Source organism: Erinaceus europaeus, chromosome 19, assembly GCF_950295315.1.
Source record: "Erinaceus europaeus chromosome 19, mEriEur2.1, whole genome shotgun sequence".
In the NCBI taxonomy this organism is placed as follows: domain Eukaryota; kingdom Metazoa; phylum Chordata; class Mammalia; order Eulipotyphla; family Erinaceidae; genus Erinaceus; species Erinaceus europaeus.
In genome coordinates, this window is record NC_080180.1 from 13,515,429 (window position 1) to 13,536,604 (window position 21,176).

Sequence of the window (21,176 nt, forward strand, 5' to 3'; positions counted from 1 at the left end):
AGAAGAGTTAGGTAGAGCTCTTGGCAGACCCAACTGTCCTGGCTCCCTGATCTCATCAGACAGCAGGCTCTGGAACTATAAACATTTCTGTTGCTTAACTCACATCGTCTGAGATTCTTTGTTATAGAGGTCCAAGCTAACTAGGACACACTTTTACTAGAGGACTGAATGCAAACACTAGTTATTGAACTGTTTATCAATGAGTGGTTAAAATTTGAATCAAAATTCTCTGTAAGCAGTGAATGGAGGGAATAGAAAATTGTATCTCAGAGGGCCAGGTGGTGGCACACCTGGTTAAGTGCACACAATACAGTGCTCAAGGATGCAGATGCAGGTTCAAGCCCCTGGTCCCCACCTGCAGGGGGAAAGTGTTGAAGCAGGGCTACAGGTATCTATCTGTCTCTCTCCCTCACTATCTCCCCCTCCTCTCTCAATTTCACTCTGACCCTATCCAATAAATAAATGAAAAATAAAAAGTCAAAAAAAAGAAAAATTGTATTTCAAATATATAGACTGTAGCTAGGCAGGACCAATTCAATTCACTAACCCTGTGTAGCCAGTCAGGTCACTAGATAAAGCCATGCTCCCACAAACCCATGATTACTAACATTGGATATTGTAATCTTGGGACCTCATAAATGTACAATTTGCATATTTATCTTCACAATCTTTGGGATTCCTAGCTTTATACTGATAAATACAGTTTGTGTGCTTCCTGGACTGCTTGGCACGACAAAAGCGCTCCTCACGGGGTTGTACTTGAAGTTGTCACTAGATCATAACCAGGTGTCCGAGTTCAGATTACCACATATTCGTTCTGAACAATCATATTGTCTTGAGATGATCTGTATTTTCCAGAGCCACAGTGCACCAGATTTCTTTGTCAGGCCAAACAAAATATGACTGCAAGTGTTGTAAAGCATCCTTTGATGCCATTAATAAAACTCTAGAAGTGGTATATAATTTCCTCATGTGTAATTCTTGAGAGATTCATTGAGTATTGTAATTCTTAAACATGTTCAATAGGGCCAGAGTGATAGCTCACTTGGTAGAGTGCCTGTATTGGCATATGTCCAACCCAGGTTTCTGTTCGAATAACCACCATGTAATATACCTCTTGGTTGTATAAACCCTGAACTAAAGCCACATCCTGAAGTCTTTCTGACTGCTATGTGCCTGCCATTGCCTGGATGACTCAGTAGGCAGAACATTAGACTCTTAATCTAATGGTCATGGATTTATGCCCCATGTTGGGCGCCATACATAGTAATGAAAAAAAAATAAAAAAACTTCAGGTGGCTTTGGCTGTGGTTTAAACAAATGGGGAGTTTATTGCATCACGGTACAGTATAATAGTATTTAGGTATATCAAAATAGGCAACAAGGCAGAGATATTGACTAGTTATAATGCTAAAGAGCAGTGAGGCTTTTAAGTCAGATTCACCAGAGCTGAGCTCCACATTTACATATCCTGAGAGCAGTGGCCATGCTGGGGCTTCAGAGTGCTCAGAAGTTAGCTGCAGCTGAGTTTGCAGGAATGGAGAGGCATATCCAGACTACACATGCTTAAATAAGTTCCAACACACCCATACTCCCTGTGGGTCTGTGTAAGTTCATACTATGCTCCTAGGCTGATGTCAGCCATATGCTAATCTAATTATGTCCCAAAGTCCTATTATGAACAACTTGAGCTGTGTCCCAGCATTTCCCCACTTCTAGTTATAAACATGGACAAGATGCTCAGAGTCTGTATTTTTGTCCCAACAAAGAAACCAAACAGTTTCAGGAGAAATCCTTGTGTTGAAGACTCTTGAACAATTTGTAATTACATTGATTGGACACTGTGTCCCTCAAGTATTGTGCTTTAAATATTCAATTCTTCAAAACATGAAGGTTTGTGGTTATTGTTATCCCAATAGAGACTAGAAGACTGAAATTGTTGCTATGCAACAGGATGTCCAGTCCAGTTAATAGTCAGTAAAGCAGGGATTTGTGTCCAGGATATCTGTCTCCCCATGTGGGGTGAGTGGGACCTGTGGAAGGTGCTGTGGTCCTCAGTTACTGGAACCCCATATTCTCCATAAAGCCTACAGGGAAAATCCTAAACTTTTCTATTTGATGGTTCATCATATGGCAATTCTGGGTTATTCTTGTGTTATTGACTGGCTTTACATAACTCTTGAATTACAGGCCCATGCAAATCTGTAAATTCTTATTTTTCTTTTTTAAAAATTGTTCTGCATTTATCAAGATTTACTGTTTTAAATGAACCATTTTATGACTTTGCTTAAATTTCAACTTGGGTTTCTAGCACATTGTCACACCTAAATTTACTAAATAATACTACTCCCTATATGCTATCGTCTAGGAAATCATCTTTTTCTCTAGTTGCAGAGAACACTTTTTTTTTTTAAAGAAAGAAACTAGTTCAACTTCCTTCTCTTTTGTAGCCTTGCTATTAAGAAGTCATTGTTTGGAAGTGATACCCCCTGCTGAATCATTTTGATGTTTCTGTGCCTGGGCTGGCTCCCAGACTTGACAGGCTCATTAGCTTCTGATGGCCTGAGCTCTTGAACATGGTTACCATCAGCTCCCTATTGGGATTCAAATCACTTTCATCCCTGAAAGCTTGCCTAGTACATACAGACCCTCCTGCGGTGCTCCATGATTGTCAGGAACCACTAAGTCCATCCATAGCCCCTGGGAGCAGCACACCAATAGTTAATAAGTCTCAAACTGACCTTCAGTTGAGCTTTTGCCTTCTTCAATGCTTCAACGTCTTCTTTAGCCACTTCTTACCCTACTTCCTACCCCTTTTATTCTTAGAATAATGATCAGATTTGTTTGATTAATTTTAATGCTAGTTTAATACTTGCTACTTTAAGACAACTTAGTGAAAGTTCTGATTCTCCACCCCAATATGCATTCACTTGGCCCCTCTACTTCCTTCCTAACACAACACTGATTTTGTTAATTCATATCCCCTTCTACTTAAATCCCCTCCTTTTTAAAGATAGAGAAAATAGAGGAGAGAGAGAGAGAGAGAGAGAGAGAGAGAGAGGCCCCACACATCAAAGCTTTCTTCAATGCTGTGCGGACTGTGCTAGAACCACAGTTGTATATGTAACAGGAGCACACAGTTGAGCTATTTTGCCAATCCATACTAACACCCTTCTAAGGAAGATATTCTAATCTCTCTTGCTGAGAGGGTGGGAGGTGGGCACTTTCAGACTCATACCAGCTATCTAGTTAGCTTTGGTTCTATTTTTCAGACTGGCAATTACTTGATCCATTGATCAGTGAAACAAGAGTGGGCATTGACTCTGGAGTTTCTGAGGAAGGCTTTTCACACCTGAGAAGAGTCTGCTCTTTTGATTGTTACTGTGTCTAGGTGAAGTAGACAGTGTAATGGTTATGCAATGAGAGCTGAGGCTCCAGAGTTCCAAATTCAGTCCCCTGAAACCAGAGCTGAGTGTTGCTCTGATTTTAAAAAAAGTGATTAACTGGTTATTACTGTGTCTAAATATTTATACTGGGATTTCTTTTTTTAAAATTATTTATTTATAAAAAGGAAACATTAACTAAACCATAGGATAAGAGGGGTACAACTTCACACAGTTCCCACCACCAGATCTCTGTATCCCATCCCCTCCCTGATAGCTTTGCCATTCTTTAACCCAAGGTCTTTGTGGGATGCAGAAGGTTGAAGGTCTGGCTTCTGTAATTGCTTCCCCGCTGAACATGGGCATTGACAGGTCGATCCATACTCCCGGCCTGTCTTTCTCTTTCCCTAGTGGCTCTGGGGAAACAGAGCTCCAGCACATATTAGTGGGGCTGTCTGTCCAGGGAAGTCTGGTTGGCATCCTGCTAGCATTTGGAACCTGGTGGTTGAAAAGAGAGTTAACCACTATCAGGCCACTCCATCAGCTGGGGCCCTAATAGGGAGTCCTGAGATTCCCAAACAGACATGATGGACCTAGACCTTGAATAATTCCCTCTCTCCATTGCTACCGGTCAGGTCATCTCTATCAGGAACAACACAGTAGACCCCTTTGTGGGCCCCCATAGGACCTTGCCCTCAACTTGGATCAACAATGGTAGAGAATGTTCCATCCTCTGAAGGGAGGCTGGATAATATACTCTGTGCTACACCTGAGCAAGATGGGTCCCTGATATTGGGGCAGCTTGGAATGTTCCTACTTAAGATCACGGAATGTGAGCTCAGATCTATAGGGATACAGAAGTCACATAGGCTCCTAAGCTGAATATGGGCCCCAGATCATATACTGGGACTCCCGTGAATATGTTGATCTATGAAAGAAACTAGTCTGGGGATGAAACAAATTCACAGAAAAATGCAGATTAGAAAAATGTATTAAGGAGGGGCCGCGTGGTGGTGCACCTGGTTGAGTGCACATGTTACAGTGCACAAGGACCCAGGTTCGAGCACCCAGTCCCCACCTACAGGGGGAAATCTTCAGTAGTGTCTCTCTGTCTATCTCTCTCACTCTGTCACAGCTTTCCCTCTCAATTTCTGGCTGTCTCTATTCAATAAATAAATAAAGACAACAAAATAAAAAAATGCATTAAGGACATTACTGAACCGAAGAATTAACCAGTTCTTGAGTCACCACATTTTGTGTGTGTATGTGTCTCTGTGTGTGTATCATGGGACTTTTGATGTTGATGAGTTCAATGACCACTTGGTAACTCAAGGTGCTTGAATGACCTATGGATAACACACAGAGGTCAATTCATATTCGGTTCTGTTTTGACATTATATCATAAATTGCTTCTATTAGACAACATTGTAACTTGTTATGTGATTGTTATAATTATCTTTTCAGTTTATTAAAATAGTAATACCCCATTCCCATGCATTATGGACAAATAGGAAGTGTTTTCATGGTTTCTGGAAGTTAAATAGTCTCTGTATTTACTAATTTGGAAAACCCACTGTAACTCACAGACCATTTTTATGTGAATTTTTTCTCCTAAATTTATTTGGCAATCTGACTGTAACTATTCTTCTATATCAGAGGCAAAACAGACCTATACGTTTCAGGTGACATTTTCTCTGGCCAGTGAAAAGTAGAATTGTGGAAAAAAATAGTTAGAAAAAAAAAGCTATCTGTGTCAGTTAATAACAGAGTGGTTTAAAGGAGCAAGCTTTAGCAAATCATAGACTGAAACAACAGAAAAGAAACAAGAAAGCGATAATGACATGCCATAGAATATAAGAGACCAAGACCAAGGCTGGGCCACTCATTACAAGTCCTGACATCAAACCTCAAGTGGATACAAGGTCAGAACAGAATTGTCACTTAGGACCTCAATTTCAGGAAACAAATCATATGTGGCCTAGATGTTGTCATGAAAGGTTATTTTTTGCCCTCTCATCAGATTTTTTATTGTATTTTTGATTGATGGCCTTGGTTGTACAAAGCAACAATAGGAAACCAGGCAAATTGCTGCATGCATATTTAAATATAGTATGAGCCTTACTGGAGCATTTTGAATACTGTTTGTCAGAATGTTCAGATTTAAAAAAATATTATAGTTTTTTCTTTCCCTCTCCACACATATCTTGTAAGTTGTATTTACAAAAAATTATACACAGTACAAAATCACATCAGTATAAAAGTGTGTGTATATTTTCTTAAGACACTTGTAAGAAAGATTCAATTATGGGAGTCAGGCTGTAGCGCAGTGGGTTAAGCGCATGTGGTGCAAAACGCAAGGATCCCGGTTCGAGCCCCCGGCTCCCCACCTGCAGGGGAGTCGCTTCAAAAGTGGTGAAGCAGGTCTGCAGGTGTCTATCTTTCTCTACCCCTCTATCTTCCCCCTCCTTTCTCCATTTCTCTCTGTCCTATCCAACAACGGTGACAACAATAATAACCATGACAATAAAAACAGCAACAAGGGCAACAAAAGGGAATAAATAAATAAAATAAATATTAAAAAAAGAAAGATTCAATTACTTCCAGCTCTTTGATTCTCAGAATTTTGGGGTGAACTCTTCAAAATGCCATGTGCATGGTGAGTCCAAAAGACTTTATTTTGAAACTCATTAGTAACTTGGTAACCCTTACTTTATTAAATTCATGGGACTTTCCAATTTAAGTAATGTCTAATGTAAGTCAGAAGTGCATCAAAAGTCATTATCTGTGCATATTTCATTAGGTTCACTATTTAAGTCTAATTTCCTGTCACCATACAATATTTCTTTGATGTGATTTTCATAACCATTTCCCTTTCTATTCTTGTAGGTAGAAATTGCTATTATAGTCCCAAAGTTTATTTCTGTTGTATCTACTTCATTCATTTGTTTTGGTTCTCTGTATACCACATGTAGATGAGACTATGCAGTGTTTTATCTCTCCACATCTAACTGATTTCACTAAGCATGGTCTCCTCTAGTTCCATCCAGGGTATTGCAAATGGTAGGATTTTGTCTTTTAAAACAAACAAACGGGGTCGGGCAGTGGCACACTGGGTTAAGCGCATGTGGCACAAAGCGCAAGTACCTGTGTAAGGATCCCGGTTCGAGCCCCCGGCTCCCCACCTGCAGGGGAGTCGCTTCACGGGCAGTGAAGCAGCTCTGCAGGTGTCTATCTTTCTCTCCCCCTCTCTGTCTTTCCCTCTCTTTATTTCTCTCTGTCATATCCAACAATGAACAACATCAACAGTGGCAATAATAATAATCACAATGAGGCTACAACAACAAGGGCAACAAAAAGGGGGGAAAAATGGCCTCCAGGAGCGGTGGATTCATGGTGCAGGCACCGAGCCCAGCAATAACCCTGGAGGGAAAAAAAAAACCTAAAAAAAAATAAAACAAACAAACAAACAGCTGAGTACTATGCTGTAGTAGTAGAACATCTTCTCTGTCTGTGCGAGCACTGGGATTATTTCAGCTTTTGGCTATTGCAGATGATGTTGTAGTACACATGGGGCGTGCAGCTCTTCAAATTACTGTTTTAATTTATTTTTCTGGTTAATATCCCAAAGTGAGATTTCTGAAATCTATGGCATTTCTTTATATATATTTATATAATATATATTTATAATATATTTATAATATATAATATATTTAATATATATATTTACATTGATACCAACAGTGTTTAAAAATGTTTAAATGACATGGTGTTAATACTGTGAGCATTTAAAAATAACTTGAATCTCATTTCATAAATAGTTTAGAGGCCCTTAAATGTGACAGGTTATAGGGAGACCCCCCTTTTTTTCCCCTATCAAACCCTACAAGGAGGAGAGACTGCTGATCAACCTACCAAGACATCAACAGGCTGTGAATGTTGTAGTTGGTATGGATGTGGAATGTTGTAGTTGGTATGGATGTGGCATTTAAGCCAAAACCCAAATTGCTAAGTGACAAGAGGACTAGAAATTGTTAGATGACAATGAAGGAAAAGAAAGCATTTGGGCAGGGGAACAGGTGGTAATGCAGCAGGTTAAGTGCACATGGTACAAAGCGCAAGGACCTGTTTAAGGATCCTGGTTCGAGGCCCTGGTTACCCACCTGCAGGGCATCGCTTCACAAGCGATGAAGCAGGTCTGCAGGTGTCTTTCTTTCGCCCTCTCTGTCTTCCCTTCCTCTCTCGATTTCTCTCTGTCCTATCTAACTACAACAACAATAACAATGATAAACAAGGGCAATTAAAGGGAAAAAATAGCCTCCAGGAGCAGTGAATTCATAGTACAGACACCGAGCCCCAGCAGTAACCCTGGAGGCAAAAAAAAAAAAAGAATAAAATTCTAAATATAATTTATGAGAAAGTTTCTGGGTGTAAAGGCCAGTGGGCACAAAGGCAACTGAGTTAGTATGAGTTTTTCTTCTTTTCCTTGGTATCAAGATAGTAAATAGATCTTCCATTAGTACAGATTCTTTAGGGTATTTGGCAAAAAGGAACCAGAAAAATGAGCCTGAGTAAATTTCTTTTCCTCTCTTCTTTTTTCCCATTAGACTAATGACCTAACTTTCTTTAGGCAAGTATGGTTCTGTTAATCCCAGACTCAGAAAACAGAGCTTTTGCTCTGCTCTAGGACCTACTTCAAAACATATTTCCCTTTTTATGAAACTGAGAAGCCTCAGTGCCAAGACTCAATTTCCAAGGGGAAATATATTATTCTCCAAGAAAAACATCTGAGGAAGAGAATCATTGTATTAAAAATGATGGGCATGCTTTCTTGATTTGAAACATGTGAGTCTCAAGAAGCAAAGCAGAAAAAGACCCCAAACAGTACAAAAACAAAGAGGAATAAAGACTGGACTCTTTCTCGCTGCAGGTAACCTCATTAATGTGCTATCTGTGGAATAGACTCCAGACTGACATTTTATTTTAAATACTATTCTTCCAGTGGGTTTCATTTCATTACATGGTTCATTTAGGGCTTCCTAGCTTCACCCAGGGAGATCCTTAAGGATGTTATGTCTTACGGAGTCAGAGTGAATCACTTGTCATCTCTAATACAAATACCACTAAACTTCACAGGCTCCAGAGTACATATTTGGTCCTGTGATATGGTTTCAGTTTTGGATGCACCTCATACTAGATGGACTTGGGGTACTGACATGGTAACACTGTTGCTCCTGAATCAGCAGTACTATGATTTGTAGGTCTGGTTTTACATATCAGTATGTTTGAAAGGACAAGATATAGACTATTGAGTTGAAAGAGTTAATTACCCCAATTTAAATGTTAGTTGTGTCAATCATTGGCCATGTGGTCTTAGAAAGTTTCTCTTAGTTTCTGATTTCCTAATTATAAAATGGGGATTAAATAAAAAATAATTGCTGCTTATTATAGCACTTACTAGGTGTTTTTCTTTTATTCTAAATAAATGCTTTACAGATGCTAAACTCATATTATAGCCACACACGGATATGTGATATCCTAAAAGGTGCCTGAAAACTTGACCAATAGTCTCACTCAATCTAGCACTCTATTCTTTGGGTGGCTTATTAAATACAAAGGACAAATAAATATGATGTGATCTAGTATCATTCACATACAGATAAAATTTCAAGTCCTAAAATGAAGGTGAAAAATAAGAGAAAATGAATTAGGTGTTCAGAGTCATGAAGTGAAATAGCCAGAAGAAGCCATGCAAACTTGTTTCTGCCCCACATGAGGTCAGACATTGGGTCCTTTGGGCAGCTCTTCTCCAGCAGCGACTCAGACTGTTTTACTCCCTTGTGCCTTAGAACTCCTTCGGGGTCTTAGAGGATATAGACAATAAGGGTGTGTGTGTGTGTGTGTGTGTGTGTGTGTGTGTGTGTGTGTGTGTGTGTGTGTGTGTGTGTGTGTGTGTGTATGCATGCACAGGACACAACTAGCAGTGACTTATATCATTCTGCTTACATTTAATTCAGTAGAGCTTGATTGGCTCATGTATCTTTAAAGGGAATGGGGTAACGAAACGCAGCCACCCCAAGGAGGAAAATAAAAGTGGTTGCCAACTAAGTCATCAGACACAGGAAACTAAGCTAAATAACCAGGGAAAAATCACTTATTTTCTCTGATAGATTATATGTTTGTCTCTAATAATTTATTCAAGCCTTCCTTTGGAGAGATTAGATATTATCCGCAATTTTGTACAACTTGGTGAATTCTTCACAGTAGAGGGAAAAGTTTTTCTCTTCACGGAAATTGAACTTTGCTGTAATATTTGCTCTGGCCAATGAGATGAAAATTATACCACCTTCTGGCAGAAGTTAAAGGACTATTATGGTTTGATGATTTTTCTCATTCTCTAAGCAGTAAGTACAGTGTGCCTCTAACAGCTGGTCTTTTCCCTTCTGTATCCTGGATTGAGAAACCCTATATAGTGGGGCCCAAAAGAACTAGATAGAGTTGATGAGATTTGCATGACCTATGCTAAACTGAGTCCCTCATGTACAGGGTTAAACATCAAAGTTTGTTATTGCAAAGCTACTGATCGTTAGGGATTATTTATTATATCAGCAAAACCGAACAAAGTCTTCATTAAATATTTATGTGATATCTTTGTGAGAAAGATAGTAACAAAAAAATTGAAGCAGAAATGATGAGTGAAAGGTATGAGCTGAAGACCTTTATTTTTTAGAGTCAACTTTCACAATTGATAGTAATTTATCTATTATGTTTTGATATGCATAATGCCCTTTTTATGGTTCCTACACTTTTTCATGGTTGTATTGTTTTTCTCTCAATTCATGACATGCCTTGACATGTGAATAATTGTTCTTATAATACATCTGCATTATTGAGGGATGAGACAGTATGGGAGAGAGGAATGAGTGGAGACAGCCAATCATTAATAACACCTGCTGATAACTAGTGTAAAATGTTTGATAGCTTAAGATTTTGAAGATAAAGTTTTGAGCAGATAGAACAGAATATAGTTTTGTTTTGGAAGATGAAGAAGTAGGATGATGTCTTTACCATGGTCTCATCTGGGAGCAGTGAACCTGGACACTGGGTAGGGCAAAGCACAAGAACAGGAGGTGGGTGCCTTAGGGCAAAGAGTAAGTAAAGATTACTTGGGGTCATGGGTGTGATCTAACCTGTTCGCTCTCATTGGGAGATGTTGAAAAGCAGTTTAAACTTGTACAATGATAGGATTCACACAAAAAGGCCACGAGTTACTTGGTTGCTGGTTATGTAGTTAAGTAATTTCTGGAGAAGTGTATGAGATTAGTCACTATTGTTAACTTTTTGAAAAATCATTGACTACATTTTAGAATACAAGTTGATGTTTTATTGACATATCTGTTTATACTGGATTTAAGACTTAATTTAGCAATAGTTTATCTTTACTATACTGGGCTGACTTTTTGTAGAGACAGAGACAGACACAGAGGCTCAGAGAGGGGAAGATACTCTCAGCACCAAAGCTTCATTCATTATGGTGGAGGCCAATCTGGAATCCAAGCCACATACATGGCAAAGCAGGCAGTCTCCTAGATGAACCATTGCCAGCCTAGAAGTTCATCTTGAAAGTGTTTGGTTTGCTTAGGGTCTTCTAGTGCTGGGGCACTTTAGGTTGAATTCTGGTCATGTGAGAGGTAGGATTAGTTTAATGGTTTCAAAAATCAGAAAATTCAACTGAACAAGATTAAATGAGAATGAAAATTTGTTGGTCATGAAGAGAGACATTGTAGTTCATCAGTGTAAAATGAAAATAATTTTGAGTTCATTTATATCTTATGGGAGTGTATATACTTATAAACTTTTATTACCAGTTTTCTTATTTTCAAAAATTAATATGCAGAGAAAGAGAGACACCACAGCACTGAGTATCTTATTATTGTGTAAAATGAACTCAGAACTATTCAATGTTTCATTCTACTTGTGTATCTTATAGAATCCTTTTTAGAATCAAAGTTGAGGCTTCATTTTCTAGACAATTTCTAGATTAGTGCTTATCCACTCAATTTTCTCTTTCTAACTTTAAATAAAAAATAGGGCTACATCAAATTGAAAAACTTCTGCACAGCAAAAGGAACCATCACATAAACAAAGAGACCCCTCACAGAATGGGAGAAGATCTTCACATGCCATACATCAGACAAGAAACTAATCACCAAAGTATACAGAGCTCAGCAAACTTAGCACCAAAAAAGCAAATGACCCCATCCAAAAGTGGGCAGAGGGTATAAACAGAATATCCATTACAGAATAGATCCAAAAGACAAAGAAACATGAAAAATTGCTCCAGGGACACAGTCTTCTGGTGATGGGAATAGTCATAAAAATAAAATAAATTAAATTAAATTAACAAGAACCCATAATATTGAGGGGGGAATGGCGGGAGAGCCAGAGAGCATATGTTACTTTGACTCCTGGATTTCAGTGTTTTTAGAAGAGTCATTGGCTAGTGAATAGTATAGAAAAATTATATACTGTGTGACATTTACTATGTGTGGTGATCCCAATTTCAAAAACGCCCAGATATTTTAACAAAGATAAATCTCCATTCTGTAAATAAGGTAGTGGTAATACTTGCTGTTTGTTATAAGGTTAAAAACATGGCCTATGACAAACCAGAGAATATTTTCTATCTTACTTAGATAATTGTTTGAATGGAGTGTTACGATCTTATTCTCGACGTAATATAAGTCTTTGGGCAAATGCTTCCATGTCTTCATAATGCAAGGCTTGGTTTAAATGATCTCTGGTGTTTTGTGCTCTGATTTTATGGCTGAGAATTCTGGCACTGACCTGTATTCCTAGAACTAAGATGAAGTCTGAGCAAGCTCTGAGACTTCGGGGGTCTGTGGCTGAGTAACTGGTCTTTTCCTTCTAAATTATGCTCTGTGTTGGTCCACAGACCTCTGGAAGCCAAGTCACCTCTGTCCAGCTTGCAATATTGTGGGCATCAAGCAATTTACCTTTTAACAAAGCAACATGGAAAACTTCCAGTTCATCTGCCACTCTAATTTATACTCTAGAGGATAAGGCTGACTGGCAAGGCCGTGGAAATGCCTAAATTTATTCCCATCCGTTCAATTATAGTGTCTCTTTCAGAAAAGGAGATTTGATAAAGATTTTGAGTAGTGACCTCTCTTTCTGGGAAGAGATCTAGGTTGACCAGAAACCTAGCAAAATGAAAGTAGTCAACACATTAAAAACATTGGCAAATTATCCTCTAAACAATTTATTCCAGAGAAATGTAGGATTAAAAACCCATGTTTCAAAGACTTTCTATTTATCTCCAAAAGTTAGAGAGAAAACTTGTGGGCTTTTCTCCTGATCTGTTCTATATGCCATTCTGCTTAAGATAGACAGCTGCCTTTCTGCTAAGAATGAGACAACTCTATTATTTATTCTGTATTTATTTACCCCCAGGGTTATGGCTGCAGCTCAGTGCCTGCACTATGAATCCACTGCTCCTGGTGGCCATTTTCCCCCCCATTTTTGTTGTTATTGTTGGATAGGGCAGAGAGAAATTGGGAGGGGAGGGGAAGATAGAGAGGGAGAGAAAAAGACACCTGCAGACCTGTTTAACCGCTTGTGAAGTGACCCCCTCTTCCCTACCCTGCTCAGGTGGAGAGCCAGGAGATCAAACTGTGATCCTCACGCTGGTCCTTGCACTTCTCACTATGTGTACTACTGCCTCACCCTGGTAATTCTATTTCAGCTCTCCACTTTTCTTCACTCCTAGCCTTTTTCCTTCTTTCCTCCTCCACTTCCTATCTCTCACCCTATCCACCTCTGTTTTCCAATTATATAAATTTATAATGAATTAGGTACGTTAAGGAGTGGAAATAATACTTCTATGCCAATTATATGTCAGATGTATCAACTGACAGTTCAACATGGATTTCACATGATGCAATTCCATTCATGTTTCAAGTAGCTTCTAAACAGTTGATTCTGGAAAGGGAGGGAGGCAGAATCGCTGTTCCAAATCAGTACTTCAGACCATGTTTGGGGGCTTTTTCACATGCATTAATACACTTCATAGTTGTAACATAAGATACCTGGAATTGTTACTGTTTTTGTCTGAAGTGGTCAGATATGATTATCAAACATAGGGCCAATAGGCATGTCATTAAAATATTCATGATCGACTATAAAACATTGTTTTTCTCTTAATGTTTTATGATAATATTGACTTTCATTCTATAAAATGATCTGTTGTTCATTACAGTGACTTTTATTGAATGTTAAGTCTATGTTAGACATTATGCCAGAGCTTTGTATGGGTTTTATTTCTCATGAGAAAAGCCTTCATATTATTTTCATTTTAGAAGTGAAGAAACAACTGTCAAGGAGCACAATTTCTATTCAGCCTTCTGCATTGTAGTCAGAGATTAAAAAACAAACAAAATGGATCTGATCCTGTCTCTCCTCCGGATGAAGTTCTCAGTGACTTCCCTTCACGAAAGGCATTGTGTGGCCTGGGGGCCTCCACATCCTAACTCCTTCTAACTTCTTTATTGCCCTGTGTATGCAGCCACCTCACCTTAACACTGGGTGAGCTGCTGAGAATGTCCTTAACCTCACCACTACATCCACCCTCTTTACCCAGGCGAACACATAGATTGCTATAGAAATCTCTATCCCATATGGGCTTTGGTCTCAGGTAACTGCATGTAACTGTAAATAAGCTTCTGTAATATCTCTCTCCCATTTTCTCTCATTCTTAATTTCTCCTTTTCTTCTCTTTCTTTCTTTCTTTCTTTCTTTCTTTCTTTCTTTCTTTCTTTCTTTCTTCCTTTCCCTCTCTCTTCCTTTCTCTCTCTCTCTCTCTGTCTTTCTTTTTTTTAGATATTTAATCAAATTTCCCCCTCTCATATTAATTAAATAGTAATTTATATGACTGCAAATTGATAGGAGTGTACATAAACACCATTCCCACCACCAGAAGATTGTGTCCCATTCCCCCCGCCCCCCGTGAAGCTGAACATTCACCCTCACCCTCCACCCAGGGTTTTTTCTTTGGTGCCCTGCTCCAAATTCAGTCAACTCCTGCTTTGAATTTCCCTTTCTGTTCTTCTTTTTCAACTTCTGTTGATGAGTGAGATCATCCCATACTCATCTTTATCTTTCTGACTTAGCTTACTTAACATAATTCCTTCTAGCTCCATCCACGATGGGTCAGAGAAGGTGGGTTCATTTTCTTGATAGCTGCATAGTATTCCATTGTGTATATGTACCACAGCTTTCTCAGCCACTCATCTGTTGTTGGGCACCTGGGTTGCTTCCAGGTTTTAGCTATTATGAATTGTGCTGCTGTGAACATAGGTGTACACACATCTTTTTGGTTGGGTGTTATGGAGTCCGTGAGGTACATCCCTAGGAGAGGAATTACTGGGTCATATGGAAGGTCCATGTCTAGCCTTGTGAGAGTTCTCCAGTCTGCTCTCCACAGAGGCTGGACCAATTTACATTCCCACCAGCAGTGCAGAAGGGTTCCTCTGTCCCCACAGCCTCTCCTGCATTTGTTGTATGCCATTCTCATGAGAGTGAGGTGATATCTCAATGTTGTCTTAATTTGCATTTCTCTGACAATCAGCGACCTGGAGCAATTTTTCATATGTTTGTTAGCTTTTTGGATCTCCTCTGGAGTTCTGTTAATACCCTCTGCCCATTTTTGAATGGGGTCATTTGCTTTTTTTTGTTGCTAAGTTTGCTGAGCTTTTTTGTATATTTTGATTATTAGTCTCTTGTCTGATGTATGGCATGTGAAGATCTTCTCCCATTCTGTGAGGGGTCTCTTTGTTTGTGTGATAGTTTATTTGGCTGTGCAGAAGCCTTTCAATTTGATGTAGTCCCATTTGTTTGTTTCTGCTTTAGTCTTCCTTGCAATTTGGTTTGTTTCAGCAAAGATGTCCTTGAGGTGTAGGTGGGAAAGTGTTCCACCAATGTTTTCCTCTAAGTATTTGATAGTTTCTGGTCTAACGTCCACATCCTTGATAGATTTGGATTTGATTTTTGTTTCTGGTGAGATAAGGTGGTTCCCTTTCATTCTTCTGCATGTTTCAACCCAGTTTTCCCAGCACCATTTATTGAAGAGATCCTCCTTCCTCCATTTAATACTTTGGGCCTCCTTCAAAGATTAGATTTCCATAGGTGTGAGGGTTTAGTTCTGAGCTTTCAATTCTGTTCCACTGGTCTGTGTGCCTATTTTTGTTCCAGTAGCAGGCTGTTTTGATGATGGTGGCCTTATAATATAGTTTGAGATCTGGGAGTGTGATGCCTCCATTTCTGTTTCTCTTCCTCAAGATTGTTTTGGCAATTCTAGTTGTTTTCTGGTTGCAGATGAATGATTGTAGTGTTTGTTCTATTCTCTTAAAGAAGCTTGGTGGAACTTTGATGGGTATTGCATTAAATTTGTATATGGCTCTGGGGAGAATATTCATTTTGATGATATTTATTCTTCCAATCCATGAGCATGGGATGGCTTTCCATTTCTTGGTATCAGTTTCTATTTCCTTGAATAGTGACTCGTAGTTTTCAGCATACAAGTCTTTCACTTCTTTGACCAACTTTATTCCTAGGCATTTTATTGATTTTGCTGCAGCAGTGAATGGGGGTGATTTCTGGATGTCTTCTTCTTCAGATTTAGTGTTTGCATAGAGAAATGCCACTGATTTTTGTACGTCGATTTTGTAGCCTGTCACCTTGCAATATCGCTTAATAACTTCCAGTAGTTTTCTGCTGGATTCTTTAGATTTTTCTATGTATACTATCATATCCTCTGCAAATAGTGAGAGCTTGACTTCTTCCCTTCCAATCTGTATTCCTTTGATTTCATTCTCTTGACTGATTGCTATGGCAAGAATTTCCAATACTATGTTGAAGAGTAATGGTGAAAGTGGTCAGTCCTGTCTAGTCCCGGATCTGAGGGGGAATGCTTTCAGCTCTGTCCATTGAGTATGATGCTGGCTGTAGGTTTGCTATATATGGACTCCACAATCTTGAGGAATTTCCCATCTATTCCTATTTTTTTGTAGTGTTTTGAGCATGAATAGGTATTGGATTTTGTCATAGGCTTTCTCTGCGTCTATTGCGATAATCATGTGGTTTTTGGTTTTGCTTTTATTGATGTGGTGAATGACATTGATAGACTTACGTATGTCCTTTCTTTCTTTCTTTCTTTCTTTCTTTCTTTCTTTCTTTCTTTCTTTATCTCTCTCTTTCTTTCTTTCTTTCTTTCTTTCTTTCTTTCTTTCTTTCTTTCTTTCTTTCTTTCTTTCTGTCTCTCTAATGCTTTCCCTCCCTTCCTTCCTTCCTAGGCTGGGGTTTGAACCTGGAGCCCTCAGGTATGAATGTGTTTTTGTTTTTCTTTCTTCATCTACTTTATTTTATTATTATTATTTTTTGTCTCCAGGGTTATCACTGGGGCTTGGTACTATCACTATTAATACTATTAATCCACTGCTTCCATTGACCTTTTTTTTTTTTTTAAATTTTTATTAGATAGGACAGAGAGAAGTTGACAGCCCCCTGCAGGTAACAAGGAGGCTTGAACCTGGGTCCTTGGTAATATGTATGCTTAATGGGTACACCACTGCCTGGTTCAAACATGAAAGTTTTTAGTATAACCGCTATAACCTCCCCTGCCCTTTGTGATTTTTTTAAATAGTCATAAGGTACATGAAGACCAAGTGATAGACCACTTTGCATCATCATGCTTTGTACTACGAAGCGTTTCTAACTCTTAGTGATTTTGCATTACTTTGCTTTTTGAATGAGCAAATGACCTAGTGAAAGAATGAAATGACTAGAACTGAACATGACTTGTTCTACATTTGTCTTCAAGCCTTTGGAAAAAAAAAAGAAATACCTTCTTCAAGGCATTAATTGATTAAAGAGACCAGTATTAGCCTACATGATATTCTGGTTGCCAAAGGAAACTGAAAATATGACAGAAAAAATTCATGTCATTATAAGGGGGGGGAGGAAGAGTAGAAATAACTGCCAGGGTGACAAACATATGGCCTGAATGCAGCCTATGAGGGAGCTCCAGTGAAGGACAAAGAGTACTTAAATATTTTTCCACATGGCCCAGGGAGGCATGGAACTGATACTGGGAGCTAGTGGCCTAAAGATGGCTCCCAGACATGGCACAGGGCTTCAGAGAAGATGGAAGATGGACTCTGTGAGCTGGAGCCTAGATGGTGGACAGACCCTGTTCTGTGGATTTCTGATGGGAGAGTACTAACAACTCATGGCAATTGTGGAGATGAACATAATCATGATAGTATAACAGAGCAGAATCTCAGTGATGATAAAACAAAACAGATCAAAACTGGGCACAGCCCACTGATGCCACTTCATTTGAGGAAGGGCAGGAAAATTAATATCTCAAGCTTGACTGAGCTTAAACCTTAGAAAATGACTAGGGTTTATTTTCTTTTCTTGGGATAATTGAAGACTGAGCTTCCTTATAGAAGAATCTGAAAATTCTTTCTGTAGTTTTGCACACTTGAGTTTGTGGCTTGTGAGAAATTGGTACTTTTTAAAACTCTGGTATTTTCCTTTTCAAGCATTTTTTTTTTTAAATAATAACTGAGTGGCCATGTGTTTTGGTTATATAAAGTCAATGTAGTTAGAACAGATTCTGCCCTTCTCCAAATCCCAAGGGAAATGTTTTGCCTTGGGTTTTCAGAACCAGTAAGTTCTGTGATGATTGCCTTTGTCCATTGTCTCAATAAGACAGTGGGGACTGCATAATTCATGTAAAGAAAGTTATTCAGCTCCCAAAGTAAATGGTTCAAAGAAAAGAAGGAACACCACTTTTTATTATTTTTTTTTCCTGGTGTTATTGCACTGAAGATAAACTATCTCAAGTTCAAATTTACCAAACCAGAATATTCCAATAAAAGCAAGATCTGTCAGGTGGCCAGATTTAGCCTTTTCATTACTTTGAGTCACTGGCAACTACAGAATTTTTCTAATATAGTAATATTTTCATTTCACATTCTGTTCCGAACTGGGAAAAAAATACAAGACCTCTAGATTCATTTTTGCCATTTGGAACTTTGTCCATTTTGCTGTTTATCAGTGTTTGCTTTTTTAAAATGTTTCCTCAAAACATAACTGACCTTTTGAGAATACAGTCAGGATTTCTGATGTTTTGAATGTTCTTTCAACATATCACTGTTCCTTCAAAGAGTAAGATGTTTTCTGAGGTTGTTCTGCAAAATAGGCATGTTATTTCTCCGTGTCAGTGATAAAGGCTTGATTTAGTCTCATTTGCTTACTTACCAACTTAGTATAGTGTGCACATAGTATTAAAAGAAAAATTGTTCTGCCCTTATTTCCCTCCTTCCCCATCCAGAGCCAATCTCATGCACTAGAGAAGTACTAAGAATTATGTATTCTTTTTGTCAGGACTGAGGGTGTGTATAAAGTATTTTTTGTCAACACTAGAGGATTTCTTCTTTACATTAGTGCAGAGAGAGTTAGTTCTCTCTACAACCATCAATTAGGGAGTAAATGCATGACACCATTAATAAATTATAAAGTAACTTTAAGTACAAAACCCAACAAATACACACACACACACACACACACACACACACACACATATTTCTTTTTCCTTCTTTCTTTTCTTTTTTCCTTTCTTTTTGCAGAACACTGCTCAACTATGACTTATGTTGGTGCTGGGGATAGAACCCTGAACCTTGAAACCTCAGACACTAAAGCCTTTTTTCATACTGATTATGCTATCTTGACAGCCCTAAATATTCTAATATTCTTTAAACAATGCTGCCTTCAAGCCTGAATTACTTGTCTTGAGTCTCAATTGATCAAGTGAGCAGGATAATTCCCAAGGAGTTGTTCAGATGCACGGCCAGATTGGAAATGTTGGAGCTTAAAGATTGATCCATATATTTATTTCATGTAAATGACAGAGGAAGCCCATGACAATAGATAAAAATTATTTATTCTGCTAGTTTCTGCCTGGCTTTGGTCTCTGATAAAAGAAACTAATAACTATACTTAACTGAGATCAACTTAGAAGACTATTTTATTTGTTTTTCTTTGTAAGTGGAAGAAAATATTTTTCTTTGTTATAAATGATTATTATTATTCTTTTGAAAATATTTTTCTTTTTAAATATGCTTGATTAAGGCAGTTTTATTAAGTATTAGTGTTTCTCTTACTGAATTTAATAACCACTATATGAATTTAATGATGGCTAAATTGTTTATGATTGTTTTATAAAGAGTACAGAGTATGAAGGACTGATACTTTATGTGTGATTATATACTAATGTCTGTTAAATGCAAACATTATATGTAATAAAAATTATCCTTAAAAATTCTCTAGCTCTCAATCTCATCCCTCCATATTCCTTCCTGCATTTAACTTTCTATAGCCTTTGCCTGAATATCCACTTAGAAATGGGTGATTTGTACTTTGTGCAAATCAGATCCCTGATCTGTTTTCCCTGTGCCTTCCCAAGTACACTGATGGACAACTATGGTTTGCCTTTGTCATTAAGATAAAACAAATAAACACAAACAGACTTAAATTATTTTAGATTTTGTCTCTCTCAGATCTTACACTTGGATGTAGACTTTACTTGTTGTCTTAGTCTTTAGTGTAGATCCAGAATCTGACCCGTCCTCCTTAGTTCTACTGTTGACCACCCAGGCCTCAGCCTGTCTTTGTGTGGTTAACGAAGCTGAAGCTGATTCATTATTTTCCTACACTCTGTTTTCTTCCTTTCAGCCTGTTCTCACCACTGCACTTGCTATGATCCTTACAAAACAAGGCAGAGCATGTCATTCCTCTGTTTACAAGACTCCAGTGCCTACTTGATTCACTCAGACATCATTCCAGTGACCTAGAAGAAAGAAAGCTCTATGATGGGGCCAGATGGTGGCACATCTGGTTGAGTGCTCATGTTACTCTGCACAAGGACCTAGGTTTGAGGCCCTGGCTCCCCACTTGCAGGAGGGGAAACTTCACAAGTGGTGAAGCAGGGCTGCAGGTGTCTCTCTCTCTCTCTCTCTCTTCTTCTCTCTCCTCTCTCCTCTCGATTTCTGGCTGTCTCTATCCAGTAAATAAATAAAGATAATTAAAAAAAAAAGAAAGCTCTATGACTTAGATAACTTAGAAAAATGGTCATGGGGGGATGACTTTATGAGACATCAAGTTCTGAGAAATACGGGATGAGTGTGAGTAAAGAAACAACATAAGAGAGAAATCCATGGCAGAGTCAGTCTTCAGCAAAGAAAAGTAAAAGAAATTGATTATTTTTTCTATAAAAACAGTACAAAAGCAACCAATGTTAGGGTGAATGAATCTGTAAAGCAAATGTTATCACTGCAGTGAGGTACTATTTCTTCTATTTAAATTAAAACGTTTAATTAGCTTTGAATTTAACTGTAGGGGAAAAAATCATAGCCTATGCTGTTATGTTGAGTGTGGATGATGTAGTAAGTCAGAAGGTTAAGAATTTCTTGACTTGATATCTCATACCATTTGGAGTACTAATAAAGCAATTCCACAGGGTAATATTCCCGTATACAGGCTTCAGAAGATATTTTTATGGGCCTGTACATTTCTGGCCTATAAATTTCTGTACCAATTATCATCTGCGCTCAACCAGAGTAGTTATAGGACACATCCAACATTATTCAAGCTGATTCTACAGCCTCAATACTTTGGAAAAAGCCAACTTATTGGTATATTTAATTAAGTTTA

General features: G+C 38.3%; 1 long non-coding RNA gene across 1 annotated transcript in view; it reads left to right on the forward strand.

The window, feature by feature from the left end:
• LOC132534715 (uncharacterized) overlaps window positions 1-21,176 on the forward strand; it is a 285,513-nt gene that overhangs the window by 80,555 nt on the left and 183,782 nt on the right. The window lies entirely within an intron of this gene.